This window comes from Dermacentor variabilis, chromosome 11 (assembly GCF_050947875.1).
Source record: "Dermacentor variabilis isolate Ectoservices chromosome 11, ASM5094787v1, whole genome shotgun sequence".
NCBI classification, from domain to species: Eukaryota; Metazoa; Arthropoda; class Arachnida; order Ixodida; family Ixodidae; genus Dermacentor; species Dermacentor variabilis.
This window is the reverse complement of record NC_134578.1, coordinates 33,158,500-33,174,790: the sequence shown is the minus strand read 5'-3', so window position 1 is coordinate 33,174,790 and position 16,291 is coordinate 33,158,500.

The following is a 16,291-nucleotide window of genomic DNA, read 5'->3' as shown; positions in this document are numbered from 1 at the left end:
ACCCTGCGCGGGACGCCTGCTGAAGCGAAGCTCCACTGTAGGAGTAGTAATCCTTGATTGGAGCACCTTCTCGCGTTTTCTTAAACAGGCTGCTCTATCTATTAAATGATTGCATGAGACGGGCCATAGCCTTAGCTTTAGTGCACAAATTTGGCGTGACCGAGTGTAGGTGCGATGGAATGGATTCACAATAAAAGAAAGCTACTTCAGATCGGTCGCACATCGAAGAGTCTGGAATAGACGTAATGTGAAGGACAAACCATTCAAGTAACGATTTTTTTTCTATTCTTTACCTGCCATTAAAACGGTATTCTGGAGTGTAAAAAGAAATGTGCGTCAGTGCATTTCATGGTTAAGCGTAGTTAATGAAAAGGTAGACTGCTTGTCGGCACTTCAACGCTATCAAAACTTCAAGCGCATAACCTATTTTCCTCTCAGTCACACTTCTTATAAGTACAGGTATGCAGTCACATCAAGGTTCACTTCCACTTTACATCTGCGTCATGGCATACTTGAAGCCAGCGTTGTTCGCCTTCTATAATTATTTCTCTTTTTTCCTAGTTCGACTTCGAGACATCTCTTAAAAAGGCACTCTATGGCTACCGTAATTCGTCGGAGAATGTGATAACTTTTCGGTAGGATGTTGGCGCGAATTCGAAAAGAAAAACAAGAAAGAAAACGTCATCGCTTGGCCCTTACCTAGTGCACGATCAAGAAATTTATTGCCTTATTGCTTACTGAATTTACCGCGTTCACAATAAAGTTTTAAAACGTGTTTTGCGCGTTGACATCTAATCTTCAAATATTTAATCACTGTTCCTTGCGTAAGAGTCTTCGAGCTTCACTTTTCTCGTCCGGTACAGTCCCTCGTAGGCGCATTTTTCTCTCGAGTTCTCATGATTTTCAGCCTGACTACAAGACGACGAGTAAAACGAGAACAAGGTGAAAGTAGGAGCCAACATTTCGACAAGTGGACTTGTTTTTTTCAAGGCGACGTAGACAGTGCACTTGTCGAAATGATGGATCGGGCTTTCACTTTATTCTCGTTTTGTTCACCGCGTTGAATTTCCATCGCCCGCCTTCGCCGCGCTTTGCCCTGACAACTAGTCATTAGTTATAGGTACTGATAAACCAGGCGAAGTATGTGATAGGGGAAAGTTCTGGTCATAGCACTAGTTCCAGTGCTAAAGCTTGAACATTATAGACTATCTGTGTGGGCGCTGTCACTAACCCGTCCTACTTATTCCCCTGCTTGCTCTCTGGCATATTGGTTGTCGTGGTAGGCTTGCTGCTGCTCGAAGTGGCCTTAAATGAGTACTCACGTGACATTTCATATTAGTTGTTTTAAACAGAAGCTTTATTTGCCTATTCACCCGGTTTGGCCTGGCTGCTGCTGCGGCGTGCTTCTGGGCCCTCGGCGCGCGCGCGCGCACGCACGCACGCGCGCACGAACGCGCACACACACACACACACACACAGACACACACACACACACACACACACACACACACACACACACACACACACACACACACACACACACACACACACACACACACACGTACGCACACGCACGCACGCACACGCACGCACACGCACGCACGCACGCACGCACACGCACGCACACACACACGCACGCACGCACGCACACACACACACACACGCACGCACACACACACACACACACACACACACACACACACACACACACACACAATGTGTGTAATGTGTGTGTGGTAATGGCGCCGTGATGACGGGATGACGGTGCTAAATTACTGCAGGGGTATGACGACGGTTACAAGACTGCAATAGGAGGAAGAATGTGGAATAAGCAGGACGGAGATGACGACGATGATGTGGCGACAAAGCCATGATGACAATAGGCTGGTGACAGTGGGGCCACTACGACGCAGTAATTGAGGTAGAACTGCCCTGACGGCATGACGACAGCTTTGTTGGCACAATGCGGACGACGGAATGGCTACGATATATTCAGAACCATGGAATGCTTAGCATGGAGCACCAGAAGCAACCAAAATTTGTTTAAATTACTGCATTACAGAACGGGTTCTGTGTATTTTGAAAGCTACCATGGACGACCGCACGTCTTACGTACTCAATTGCTTATTAAGCATGAAATGCTAAACCTAACCCAGGTATATACTTATAAACTAATAAAGCATATAATAAATAATTTATACTGAATTTCGTCGATTAATTCTTCACCACAGTATTGCCTGAAGAGAAACATCATAAGGACACCGGAAATTAAAACTAATTATGGTAGAAAGCACATAACCTATCAAATTTTCATTTTTCTTAAATTGAGTATGGCAGGAAATTAAGTTTGATGTATAGATCAATAAAAAAAGAAAAAGAGTAGTGTTAGAATATGGTGCTGTGCAAAAATTGAGGTTCTCCTGTATGTCTCCATGCATATTTTACTTGTATTCATTTCGTGCGCTTTCAATACTTCAGGTGTATGCGTGAAAGCGTTATATATATATATATATATATATATATATATATATATATATATATATATATATATATTGCAAGTTTGTACGAAATTGTGTTTTTTTGTGTATATATAAAATGGAATCGCATCACATTTCTTTGCAACTATGTGCGCTTTTTCCGCTTGATATGCTGACTGGAGCAGGCGCCCTTGTACGGCTATATACCTTTAGCTCTTTCTTCACTCTTTTGTATTCTTTAGGAACGAATGATCTTTCTCTTTTTATAGAAACGTTCAAGGCATGATGACGATGGCTCCACGAACGCAGCCTGAGGAAGACAATATGATCACGCAGTGGCTGCGACCGATTGAAGATGGCGAAACGATGACAACGGCAAGACAACTTAAGAATGATCACAATGGCTTGAAGACGACGAAGTGACGGCAACGGCATGACAACGAAGGTGTGTTGATGTTAGGGCTCACGTCCACGCTCACGTCTGGCCATTTGTTTATATGCTGTTCACGCGTCTTACGCAGACTTTGTTAGTGCGCCTCCAATGCACTAAAAGCTGAAGGTTTTCTTTTGGAGGGGGGGAAGTATTCCTTGTTTCGTTCATTAAATTTTGCGTGCACCAGGCAGGTAACTTTAACGCTTGGTTTTAATAAAGAGAAAGTAACCAGTGACGGAAGGTGAACTACAATCTCGGCCGTCGATCACAGCAGTCCAGGTGCTTTTACCTGGAGGCCGCGATTGCTTTTCCTTTCTTTATTGCCTAGTTGTTGTCACATGTAGAAATAGAACGCTTGACATATGGTAAAACATGCATGGCCTCATTTGGCCAGAACTGCCGACTAAAACCGCCTGCGATTCACCAGTTCGTTCCACAAACGGAGCGAAACTGCCTTTCAGTCGGTTTCACATAAACTCCCTTAACGTAGTATGAGCTTTCTATAAATTTGTACCATGTAGAGCATATATATATATATATATATATATATATATATATATGTATATATATATATATATATATATATATATATATATATATATATATATGCTCTACATGATACAAATCTATATATACATATGTTTATATAAATTATATCACACACACACACGCACACACACAGTATGTGTGTGTGTGTGATGTGTGTGTGTGTGCCGTCACTTCGTCGTGCTCAAGCCATTGTGATCATTCTTAAGTTGCCTCGGCGTTGTCATCGTTTCGCCATCTTCAATCGGTCGCAGCCACTGCGTGATCATATTGTCTTCATCAGGCTGCGTTCGTGGAGCCATCGTCAACATGCCTTGAACGTTATCTATAAAACGAGAAAGATCATTCGTTCCTTAAGAATACAAAAGACAGTGAAGCAAGAGCTAAAGGTATGTAGCCGTACAAGGGCTCCTGCTCCAGTCAGCATATCTAGCGGAAAAAGCGCACATAGTTGCAAAGAAATGTGATGCGATTCCATTTTATATATACACAAAAAAACACAATTTCGTACAAACTTGCAATATATATATATATATAACGCTTTCACGCATACACCTGAAGTATTGAAAGCGCACGAATTGAATAGAAGTAAAATATGCATGGAGACATACAGGAGAACCTCAATTTTGCACAGCACCATATTGTAACACTACTCTTTTTCTTTTTTTATTGATGTATACATCAAACTTAATTTCCTGCCATACTCAATTTAAGAAAAATGAAAATTTGATAGGTTATATGCTTTCTACCATAATTAGTTTTAATTTCCGGTGTCCTTATGATGTTTCTCTTCAGGCAATACTGTGGTGAAGAATTAATTGACGAAATTCAGTATAAATTATTTATTATATGCTGTATTAGTTTATAAGTATCTACCTGGGTTAGGTTTAGTATTTCATGCTGAATAAGCAATTGAGTACGTAAGACGTGCGGTCGTCCATGGTAGCTTTCAAAATACACAGAACCCGTTCTGTAATGCAGTAATTTGAACAAATTTTGGTTGCTTGTGGTGCTCCATGCTAAGCATCCCATGGTTCTGAATATATCGTAGTCATTCCGTCGTCCGCATTGCGCCAACAAAGCGGTCGTCATGCCGTCAGCGCAGTTCTATCTCAATTACTGCGTCGTAGTGACCCCACTCTCACCAGCCTATTGTCATCATGGCTTTGTCGCCACATCATCGTCGTCATCTCCGTCCTACTTATTCCACATTCTTCCTCCTATTGCAGTCTTGTAACCGTCGTCATACCCTTGCAGTAATTTAGCACCGTCATCCCGTCATCACAGCGCCATTACCATGCCGTCATTGTCATACCACTGACTTTATCGTAGCATTGGCATCACGTGACCGTCAGGCCAGTCTGATCGTGCCGTCATTCTCATGCAATTGTCATTGTGTCGTCATCAATCGGTCGTTGTCATGCCATTGCGGTAGTGCAATCGTCACCATACTGTTGTAGGAGTTGCAGTGTCTCCATGCCATTCTCGTCGTCACACATCCGTTGTCATTGCATTGTAGTTATACTGCCATCTTGATGCCCTCGTGGGCGTTTTATTGTAATCGTTCTTTCATTGTCATGCGTGTCATGTGCATGATAGAGCGCCGCAAGTATCCGTTGGGCGAGGCGCTTCCCAGTGAAAATGTGTGCAACTTGGTCCTGGCGGTGAAGGCGCTGGTGCGTTGGAAACCGTGAAACACATCTTATTGGAATGTCCAGCTAACATGGACGAAGACTTATTTCAATAGAACAGGCTGTGCTTCCCAAAAGCTATCGAAGCTGGTGGCGGTACCAAGTCTTATGTCTTCTACTTAGATCAAACGTCAATTTTTATTTTTGCATTGGCTTACTTGACGGGCTATAGCCTGTTTACATCTACATAATCACAGTTGTCTCCCCTGTAGGTACAGGAACAGCACTTATGCTGCGATCCTGGGCGATACTTCGCTTTTTGAATGTCGTGCAGTTGATTCAAGTGCCGAGAATGTAGGAGGGGGTTATATCAGCATAAAATTCAGCTTTGAGTTCAACCGATGTTTCTAAATACTTCCAGGTTTAAGAAGTTGTTTGTTATCGATAAGATGAATTATTGTACTGCGTATAAAAGAAAGTTGACTCCAAGCTTTTAATAAGGAAGGACCCGAAAATTCTAAAGAACTATGGCTCAGGTAATAGATATTTCGGAACTTTACAAGGAGCATATTATAAAAATCCCATGCTTAAACTTCTAATATCCATTCCCGACATTTCGAATGTCCATTTCACATATTTTTGAGGTAATGAGTGGTTATCCCATGGTAGCGGTCGCTTTTATTGAATAACCACTAGCAACCTGAAAACCCGGCCAGGCGGTCTCGAATCATTTAATGGAAATGTTGGTGTTTATAAAACGGCAGAACGAAGCTAAACATATCAGGATGAATTCCTAAAAAGTATCGCTTGTGACGGAAAGCACATCGCCATTCTTAAATTAATTTTCCTTTACTGTTGCCTTGCCTTCTCGGAAACATTGTAGTGCTTCACCAGCACCAAATACGTCGAAGTTTGGGTACTGAAACGACGAGCCATGCTGAAATCTGAAATAAGAAACACCTAGAAAAATCAGACGAGATAGGACAGCACACAACAGAAACAAGCACATGGACAACTGAAACAATAAGAGGTTGAAACAAAAAAGATATAAAGACAATAATAAAAAAATGTGCAGACATTGAATACTTCTGAATAGAACATGTCCTCAATCTCCAAACAAAAACGTTATTCAGCGTTCATGTTGAAAGGACAAATGAGTGTATACAATTTACCAGAATGAGCGGATCATGATACTACAATAAGAAAGATGCACAGACGCCACTTTTCACAAAAATTAACTAAGTTTACGTTCAGAGGAAAATTTGTAGTGCTTGGACAGCTGGTCTCGCTATTGAGACTCTACCAGTGATAGCTTCTTAACGCGGAAAGAACGTTGATTATTGTGTGTTCGTAGATAGCCTTTATGGCTTCCCCGTTCACCATTAAGCAAGCAGTGTCTTATTATTACCAATAAGTGTTTTGTAAGTTAAACTCTCGTGCACGCTCAAGAAACGTATTTGTACCTAATAAGTCCATGATATCTTAACCGCAGGATACAATGCATCTAGGTGGACAAGTTTCTTGTCTGGCTAGAGGTCTCGAGAGCCTTACTCGCAGCCATTGATTCCTCATGGCAGCTGTCTAAACAGGATTAACGCGCGTAAGGCGCTATTTCTGGTCGGTAAGCGATGAGTCATCGACGAGTTTCCGGCAATCCCTGCTAAAGGATGGCAAGTGCGGATATACGTCTACAACAGGGACGCATTAATCGAGCTACCGCGGCGCGGTGTCCCCATCCACTTTCTTGGGTATTTATGTCCCTACTGGAACTCTCCCCAGGTTAGTTCTAGTAGTAACACATAAACACCCAAGAAAGTGGATGGGCAAAGGGCGCCGCGGTAACTCAATTGATTAGAGCATCGCACGCGTATTGCGAAGGCATGGGATCGTTCCCCACCTGCGACAAGTTGCGTTTTCATCCACTTTCATTGCCATTAATTTATCGTTTTTTTCATTAAATTGATGAGTACAAATACTTTTCCCTTGGTGTCGTTGTTGGCTTCTCATGATAATAACTATAGGACGTGGTTCAGGTCTTTGTAGATGTGATTAGAACATTCGGGATCCAGATGCATCTTGATATTGTATGGACGTCTCGTGTATCAACATCAATTGGATAAAAGATATCACATTTAATCCACCAAACAAACTTCAGCATCATAAACATAATCTGAGTCCTTATTGTGCTCTGAAGTATACTAAGATAGTTGTTAAATATGACACTGTTTCTTTCATACTTCCTCACCGAGGTTGGTGATACCGATGTATACTTTTCTCCAGTACATTATTATTTTTGCCGACAGATTCTGCCCCCCTTGTATGCATTTTGCCAAGTGCAGAATAATATCTTCGGTTATACACTGTCTTCTTCAATCTCTAATCCTCCATCTTGTCCTCTACTACAGTGTGTGTAGCAAAACCGATCTTGTCATCTGATTAACCTCATTGCCATTCCTGTTAAGCACATCACTATCTATAATTATTTGTGAGTCATCTCCGGTATCGTATTCTGGGTAGTCTTTCATTCGCGCTTTCTTTAGTAAATTATCCTCGACTTTCCCAAGCCGGATATGGACCCACACTGATTGTTCGAAAAACCTGACGTTGCTGAGCACAGAGGAACAGCTGATGTATAGGCACCCACACTTGAACACACTAAACAAACTACTTTGGCCTTTTTTTCGGAATTGCATGTCTCTTTTAGCTTTCAGCCCCCGTCCCAGAGCTGCCAGCGTTCCGAATAAGCTTTTTTATGTTCAAGCTGTCCAGACACGATTTGTTGACGCGTCTATTTTCTGTAGCCAGTTTTTTTTTTAATCTCCAGTTCAGTTGACCTCACAGCGTAGCGTAGGCGGCGCTTCTGTGCCTCTTGAGAAGCTCTCGCAGTGTTAAGAAAGTCTCTTTTTGAGCGCAGCTCTTAAGTGCCTGTCCCTGCGTTGAGGATGTCGTACCTCGGCCTTCCTGGCCGTACCAGAGCGAACGCGCACAGTGAAGGACGAAAAGCGAACGCGGAGCGCAGCTGGTGATGAAAGACGGCGATAGCGACTGTAGAGCGAGGTGGAAAGCGGATGAGGAGGCTACGGTGAAAACATGAGGCGGAAAGCGAGGAGTAGTCAATTGCGAAAAGATGAGGAAGAAAGCATAGTGCCAGATGGGCTCTGCGGCGACGATTGCTGCAAGATGGCGCCACAGTAGCGCGCCATCGTCTCTTCACTGATGGCACGCGACGACTGCGATGACGGATACCATATACGAAAACAAAGAGTTGCATGAGCGAGGGTGCGTCTGCGGCGTATCCTGTGAATCGCGCCCACGCGTCACCCACGCTCCACTTCTCGCGATCTCCCGATAGCGAGGCAGTTGCGCCACTGGCTGTTGCGTTTGCAGTGTGTAGCACTAGGCATATTGTCCGCGCCAGTCAAGATATCGTGAAATGAAAACGCGTAGCTGTGGTGAAATTTCGCATTGCAGAGCATCGTAATCGTTGGTTCGTTCTTGTGTTTGTTTTTACAGTATAGGCGCGTTGCCTCTGCGGCAGCGTGCTTGCTCTCCTCTGGTTGCCCATATTGCTCGCTCGACACGTGCTCTCTCCCTCGTTGCTCATGGCGCTCGCTCTGCGCGAGTTCTCTCTCTGGTTGCTCTCGGCGCGCACGCTGAATTGGCCCCACTCATTAAGCTGCGCTAAGTGGCCCTGCACGTGCTCTTTTTGATCGTGGCACTCGCCCTGCACGTGCTCTGGTATCTGATTTAGTGGGTCAATGACGTGCTGAAAATATTCATAAATAATTTTCGGTTTTAGCGACACATACGAGCAAATATTGGTGCAATGAAATGCAAAGGCTTGCAAAAAATTAAACTATTTTTTGTATTGACACTAGGCAATTGCAAATAGTTCGAACTGCTAAAGTTTGCGGTCTGTCGCGCGGACACGTCACAGGCTTGCAGACCTCGGTTCGAATTTCCGAAAAAATACCTATATTATTTCCCTTCTAAAGTGCAGTCAAATCACTCTATTGCGTTCACTACCTTTTCGTACGGCCCGCTTAAACACGACAATGTTTCCCATCAGGTGGCCATGCAGTGCGCCTCTTCTCGAGTGGGAAGAAGCGCACTTTCGTTGATAGCAAGCGAGAATGCCAAATTAGGCACTAAATCTTCCACATTCCCCGCACCACTTGTTTGGTTCATGCCTCCCCTTTCTCATGTGGAAATACACTGAGAAGACAGGGCGATGTACCAATGAGCGACTTAGGGAACATTAGCGAAAAGTAGATAATAATGCTCACAAAGGTGGACATCTTGTTGCCCATTTCAATTCTTGCCGCAATTTTCAACCGCGATTTGATGACACGTCGATTCTCGGCAGAAGCATAAATGAACACGAGCTGTTGACCTTGGAGGCTTTTCATATAAAAAAAAGCAGACGACTGTATTGATACGGTCGGTTACAGTCGTCTTGTGCACATGTCTTCGGAAACTGGCTCTTTTGTGACGTGCTTATTTCTTTGTCTTGTGTTGCCTGCGCATCCGTGGCTAAGTAGTTAAGGGTACGGTAGATGCGTTCTCTTAACAAGAATAAAGCAGTTGTTAGTCAGGGCCAGTGCTTGTCTCATCAGCCTTCGGGTATTAAAGGATGCAGTTACCTGGCAATTTCAGCTACTGTCATCTCCGAAACGGGACACCTGAGTAGCGGTCCCCATTCCAGTATACACGAATGTTCAAAACTGTGTGAAGTTCCTGTAACCTGAACGTAAGAAACGGGTGAAGCAGAAAGCTTCATTCGGTCTTGCCCGTGTTTCAACGTCAAAAGGAAGAGTTTGGCTGACGACTTGCAAATAAGAGCTTTCCCACATCCGTGTGTGCTACACATACTGCTTGCCGAGGATAGCGCCAAAGTTGTGCACGTATGTTCTACTGGCATACTTATTCGACACAATGGTGGTGGACTCGCCGCATCACGTTCCCGAAAAGCGGAGAGAGACGTTTCGACGCAGCAATTTCCGGCGCAGATTGCCGTCTTATGCCTGCCTGTAACGAACACTTTCACCACCAACAAACAGGGCCCAGTTCCGCATGCAGCACAGTGATCCACTCTCTAAGTGAGCGATGTCAGGCTTTACTCAGGCCGGCAAATACAGAGGATGCCATGCTGTTTCCTTTCAGAATTCAGTGCATGTGGCTACGAGGCACATGTAGCGTGTTTCACTGTCGCCGGTAGCGTGATGTGGCAGTCGTTATTGACATTATAAGGGATCTCGTTTCTGAAGCTCCAAAATAAAATCCCGGTAAGTTGTTTGGACGAATAACACTGAACCTTTGGATGGATGGATGTTATGAGCGTCCCCTTTGGAACGGGACGGTAGGTTTCGCCACCAAGCTCTTGCTATTATACTTCCTAATGACCTACCCAAGTGAAAAAAAAGAAAGAAAGAAAAAAAACACTATGAACTCTCACAGCCGCATTTTCTGACCCCAAGGGGCGAACTTTGCATTTGCACGTCTCCGTTTTTTGTAGTTTCCCTAGTTTTCTTCCACCAAACTTCCAATCGCCTCTTACTAATCTTTTGTGCGGACATGCTTAGTTTTCCCTGGCTCTAGCTGGACCCAATGGCTTCAAGGAGGCCAGTGGTGCCTAAATCAACCTCTTGGCAGATGTCTTCACATTCTAATAAAACATGCTCCATCATTTCCCTAGCTTTACCTCAGCAAGCACATGCTTCTTCTTCCTTCTTATATCTTCCATCCTCGAAGTATCCTTTCGTCGATACTTCGAGCGCCCCCTAGTGGGCATGTTGTTTGTCAGGTTGAGTGCGCCTTCGCGAGTGGATCATGTGTCTGATCGCGTCCTCGTGTTCACTGCCTGTTCCTTCCGTGCCTTCCCAAAGCTACGTTTTGTAACTGAGATTACTTTATGGGGGCAAGCTCGACCAAACCATGCATATTTTAAACCACACGAAAATTGATGATTGTAATTAACACACACACTAAAGCCCAATCTGTCTCGTCATTCGTCACATTTAACTGCTAAAGAAATGGTGAGGCACCATGGAACAAAGAGGAGAAATCAAGTCGACAAAATTACTATGCGGGGTTATCCCTACAATTGATGGCGCACAAGTAGGGTGTTAGATTACGTACGAGTCCTTTACAGAGCGCCATAGCTTAAACGCAAGGAATGTGGTCATCGTTGCTGTTCGTGTATTAACAGAAGTTTGGTTTAGCATAGATACCAGGGATGGTGCCACTGGGTTAGACGTCTTGATATGGCTTACTTAAAGGCATTACAAAGAATCAATGGTGTTACTTGAAAAACTTATCGCCCAAGAACGCCGTACAGATGGTTAACCACCGAAGCTGGCACGTGCGGCCGTCGCGTTTATCGCTGGGTTAATCCAGATGGTTCAATAAACGACGGATCTGTAGGCTGGCGGATCCTCGGAACGCAGTTGCTGCTTGCACAGTTCTTGTGCAGCATCAGCACGGCGTAGATGAGTTAGTTCCCGGTTTTGCTCGCGGCGTTGCTGATCGAAAGCTACTTGCTCTTCAGGAGTGCGTATGATGCGTGGCCTACCCATTTCGCAGCCGGAGAGAAACTGCGGCGCGCGTTCTCGGCTGCGACGGAGAGCAACGACGTCACTACTGGCGCAGCCAATCGCACGCCTCTCTTTCTCTTTTTTTTCGCACATCCGCATGCGGTTGCGCCGGAGGAGTTTTCGGCGTACAGGCCACAGACGGACGGACAGACGAATCGGCTAGCCATATACAGCTTCGCTGTAAATGTTTTGCGTGCCTTCTAACGCCGCCACCCCATGTTCTGTGGGCAGGGGACATTGTATTGACTGCGCAAGGGCGCACTTGATTCCTGGTGAACGAGACCTATCCTCCCAATTTATTAAGCCTCATCGTTTGTAATTATTAGATAGACTAATGTCAGCCTGAATCGTATTTACCACCGCCTTTATGCTCGCTGCTCGCCGCATCCAATCAGACGTTTCAAACCGGCCACAACCTTGATGCGTCTTTGATGTAAAATTGGCAAAGCCCGTATAGGCCAGCCTAAACCTCTATATTTGTTTTCATTGCAGTAGGCATGCTGTACAAAGGTTAATAATTCCTTATAGTCACTGGCAGTCTGTTAGCATTTATGCAAAGGTAGCAACCTCAAAGTTGGCACATGAAACGTGTAACCGGTGCAGATGCAGCGGGTCTAGTTAGAGCGTCAATGTTTTCAAACGCAGCCAGGGCCTTATTGAACATAATCTAAAGAAAGCAATATCACCGCGCTGCGTTACGTGTTAATTATTGCCTTGTCACTTGCCTGTTCAGAAGCTGCTTTACAGCTACATGCAGGCTTGTACAGTCGATCTACATTTTCTCTTGCCGGGCAACTTAGTTGAACCTCGTCCAAATGCTGCTGCGGCAGCATGTACTTTAAGTAAGCACAATTTGCCTACATCTGCAGAGGACGTTTTTCATTACTATGCTCGGCCTCAAGTTCTACCTTACTCTAGCCTTGCCTTAAGAATCGAGTTGAGTCTTGACGCGACCAATCCGCCACGCGGAAAGTTCTAGTGCAGTGAGGCCTTGCCGACCCTTAGTGACCATGCTTACCTTTAGTGAACAGGGGCGAGGAGTTAAGCGCGCCGCTAATGATCACATGATTAGAAAGAAAGCAGAGTGAATATCTTGTTTATTGCAGTGGCAAGACATTGATATCTTGCGTGAGCAAGGCCCTGTCTCACTAGCAGGATTGCATTAGGACGCAGTGATAATGCTGGCACAAACATGAGGAGAAGTTATTGTGATTTGTTGTTACAGGTTTATGCGGTAAACAAAGAACGCGTTAGCTTAAAAGCGTTTCTGAAGATCAAGCAAGGCTCGTGATGCTCAGGTAAGTGAGACACTGAGTGCTACAGCTAAGATGAAAAGAAAGGAATGCTTCTTCGGTTAAGCAAATATTATATTTATTGGAAAACGTTCTATTCGATATAAGTCAAAACACCATGAATGTAAGCTACTTTGCGAAATAGAACTAAAGCATGTAAATCGATCGACACAACTAACTTCCAACAAGGCCATGTCTTAATGAAATATTATCTAGACCGTGTGGGAGATAAAGTGAAATGTTTTGTGTATTTCGAAATATCAACGCACACGATTCTCCACCATCCTCATGAAAGGTAAGGGCACCCGAACTTTTGAGATGCAAGGTTAAAAATTGAAGAATAATGCTTCTCTTCTTGTCGAAAGATTGATCAATTTTTTGTGAACCCTCACGCCAACATTCGTTTTCGCTACAATACAATGAAGGTACCATGACGACAACAGTTTTCATTCCACCAGTTGTTATAGAATTATTACTCTAGGCAAGCATTCATTCTCGCACTTTGAGTAGAACAGGCTTCTTTAACGGCATTTTTACCAAGTCGGTTTTTTTCCGGAAGCCTGCTTTCGGTGGATATAATAGGAATACGAATCTTCTTCTATATGCGTGCATGATTGCTTACACATAAATATTTTGACATGTCTGTTCGCTTCGGTTGTACGCTTGGAGCACTGAATTGTACCTATTGATCCCAGAACCCACGGTATTGATTCAGAAAATGTGTCAGTCTATTTTTCTGTTTTTGACCTTACTCTAGTAAAAGGAAGGACAGGACAAAACGGGTCCAGAAATATGTTTTCCATCGCGGTCTGCGCAAGCTCTGAAATTCATTTTTTTTCTGGACGTGAGGGACTCATGATGCGGTGTCCGATATCATGCCACGGGCGGTATGACCCACCCCATCTCAGAGGCTGCGTTTGAAACTCTACTGAAGCTACCAAGTCTCTACAAGTTCTCTACTAAAGCTACCAAAGAGAAACGTCGCACTCGTTGGCGATCCACGTCGGTACAGTATGTATCCTCCACCACTCCTTGTGGCAGCCCCAGTTTGAAGTTCAAGGTTTTGGTCGACGTCTTGCGGACCCTTGACATGCATTTCACGACTTAGCAAGAGCAACGAATCTCTAGTTCAAGGCTCATAACCATTCTGTTTCTAGAATATTTGACGGGCAGATCGTTAGATGGCACCTTTGCCCGTTTGGGAAAACAGTTTTCTAATAAAAATCTGGCGCTGCCTTTAGGACCTCGATCAACTCTGTTTTACTGCTAACTGCTTTTCTTGTGTAGCCCACCACGTTTAGGTAATTTTTGTATATCCTGCACTTTTATGCAGCTATTGTGTATCTTCTTTATTCCTTGTTACTGTTTGCTTGCTTGCGCCGATTTTCTCCCGTGCAAATGTATCACCCCCATAGTTTGATACTGCTTGGGAGACTCTATGTACAGGAACAAAAAAAAAGAAACAAAACAAGAAAGACATGCACTTCTATATACGAGGCGTAGCAAAGGTCTGGCATGACCCTCGCTTCTAAAGAAAAATGAAACTACCTCGCTTTGAGTACTGTTTCCTAACGTAGTTCAAACAAAGCTATCAATTTCAGATATAACTGTCAGGCTTAGTCATGTTTATTTAACAAACTGAAAGCGTAGAAAAACACAACTCTCTGGATGAGAAAGCAACCATATAAAATGACTTTGATGGCACCATCCAGTACGCCGTTTCAGAGGAGATACTCATCAAATCCATGTTTCATAGGTGCGCGAAGCGCTTCATTTCTGTTCAGTAGTAAATTCTGCAAAGAGCCCGCATGGCTTCGGGCGGTACCATGGCTATGCACACAGCATCATAAGTAAGCGACACAATTTCCGCGAAAGTTTCACTGCTTTATCCCTCATCTCTTGTGCCCTGGCCCAACCGATGCTTGCTGCTTATTATCTGTATAGCTACTGGAACAAAGCAGGTCTCCACGTGTTTTGCATCTTTATTTTTCAAACACGTGGGCTATTGAAGAACTGAACACAAAGATCGGATTGATTTTCCGACTGCAAGGACATATACAAAGAACACTCTCGCTTTTCGTTTCCTTTTGTTTTTGTTTGGCTAAACTTGCACAAGGAGCCCCCTCGGCCTCTTTGCCGATAGACTGTTGGTAGAGCAACACTGAGAAACGGATACGCGTGCGCCTGTAAACCGATGCGGTTCAAACAACAGCCCCAGAAAAAAAAATGTTGGGCTTCTTTGAACTACACGTAACATTGCCGGCGGCCTGAGTTAGGCAAACGGGATCCATTGTTATTGTCTGCAGCAACGCCGCATCCCGACGCATCGATCTTTCTATTGCCCTAGAAAAAAAGGATTTTATTTTTTCTCTCCGACGATAAAGTGGGCAGGTTCGTCCGAAAGAGCGAATCAGTGATAGCGATAGCTCGTTAAAGCGTTGCGACGATGATCATGAGGCGGTGTTCAAGACAGTGGCGACACTTTGGCGCGGAACCACACGTGAATTACCTTTTGCTCTGCACAATGCCATTGCTGTTAGCGGCGTTGCTGGCGTCGTACCTCGATAGTGCGCTAGCTTGAGACCCAAGAAAAGAAAGTAACACTTTGCACCACGGTGCATTATGTGCAAATCTACTTAAGAGCAGGAGCACTAGTGTTTGTTTCGCGCAATGTTCATGCCACCAGAGGAAGGCCAAACGCGTGCCTTAGCTCTGCCATTAGGTCAACTGAGCATTGAGTGAAGCCTAGTTCACTTGGCTTCGCTGTTCTTTAACGCCGGTCTCTCTAATCTTTAGGTATCTACTAACTATGCAAGCGCAGTCTGCGCATGCGCCTTCGATGCCATGGCAGCACGACGGCTGTGGCGGCGCCAACGGTAGGAACGCGACCCGAGTGTCCCAATCAGTGTTTCTGAATATTAAGACTGCACGTAGGAATCGAATGCAGGCATCATCCAACACTATTCATAGAACAATGGCGCGAACAAGTAGGTGGTAAAAGAAAATTGAGTTATTATGGATGGACACTCCTTCGAGAGGTGATCGGGTTTGTGAGTCAGTATCGTTGCAGTTACTATTGAAGAACGCATTTACTATCCTGTGAAGTAGACAAAACAAATATTGCCTCGGCCAGACTGCTTTAGAGAGGCTGTAGCGATAACGAGGAGGTGACGCGTGTGTTTGGTTCTAGCTAGACTTTATTATGTAAAGCGGTGGATGGCAGCTGGATTCATTGCAAGTTGCGACAGTTCCGCTGAGTTTCTTATTAAACAAAAGAACACTTTTCACAGCCCATGAGGTTTACTGTAAAACATCCATG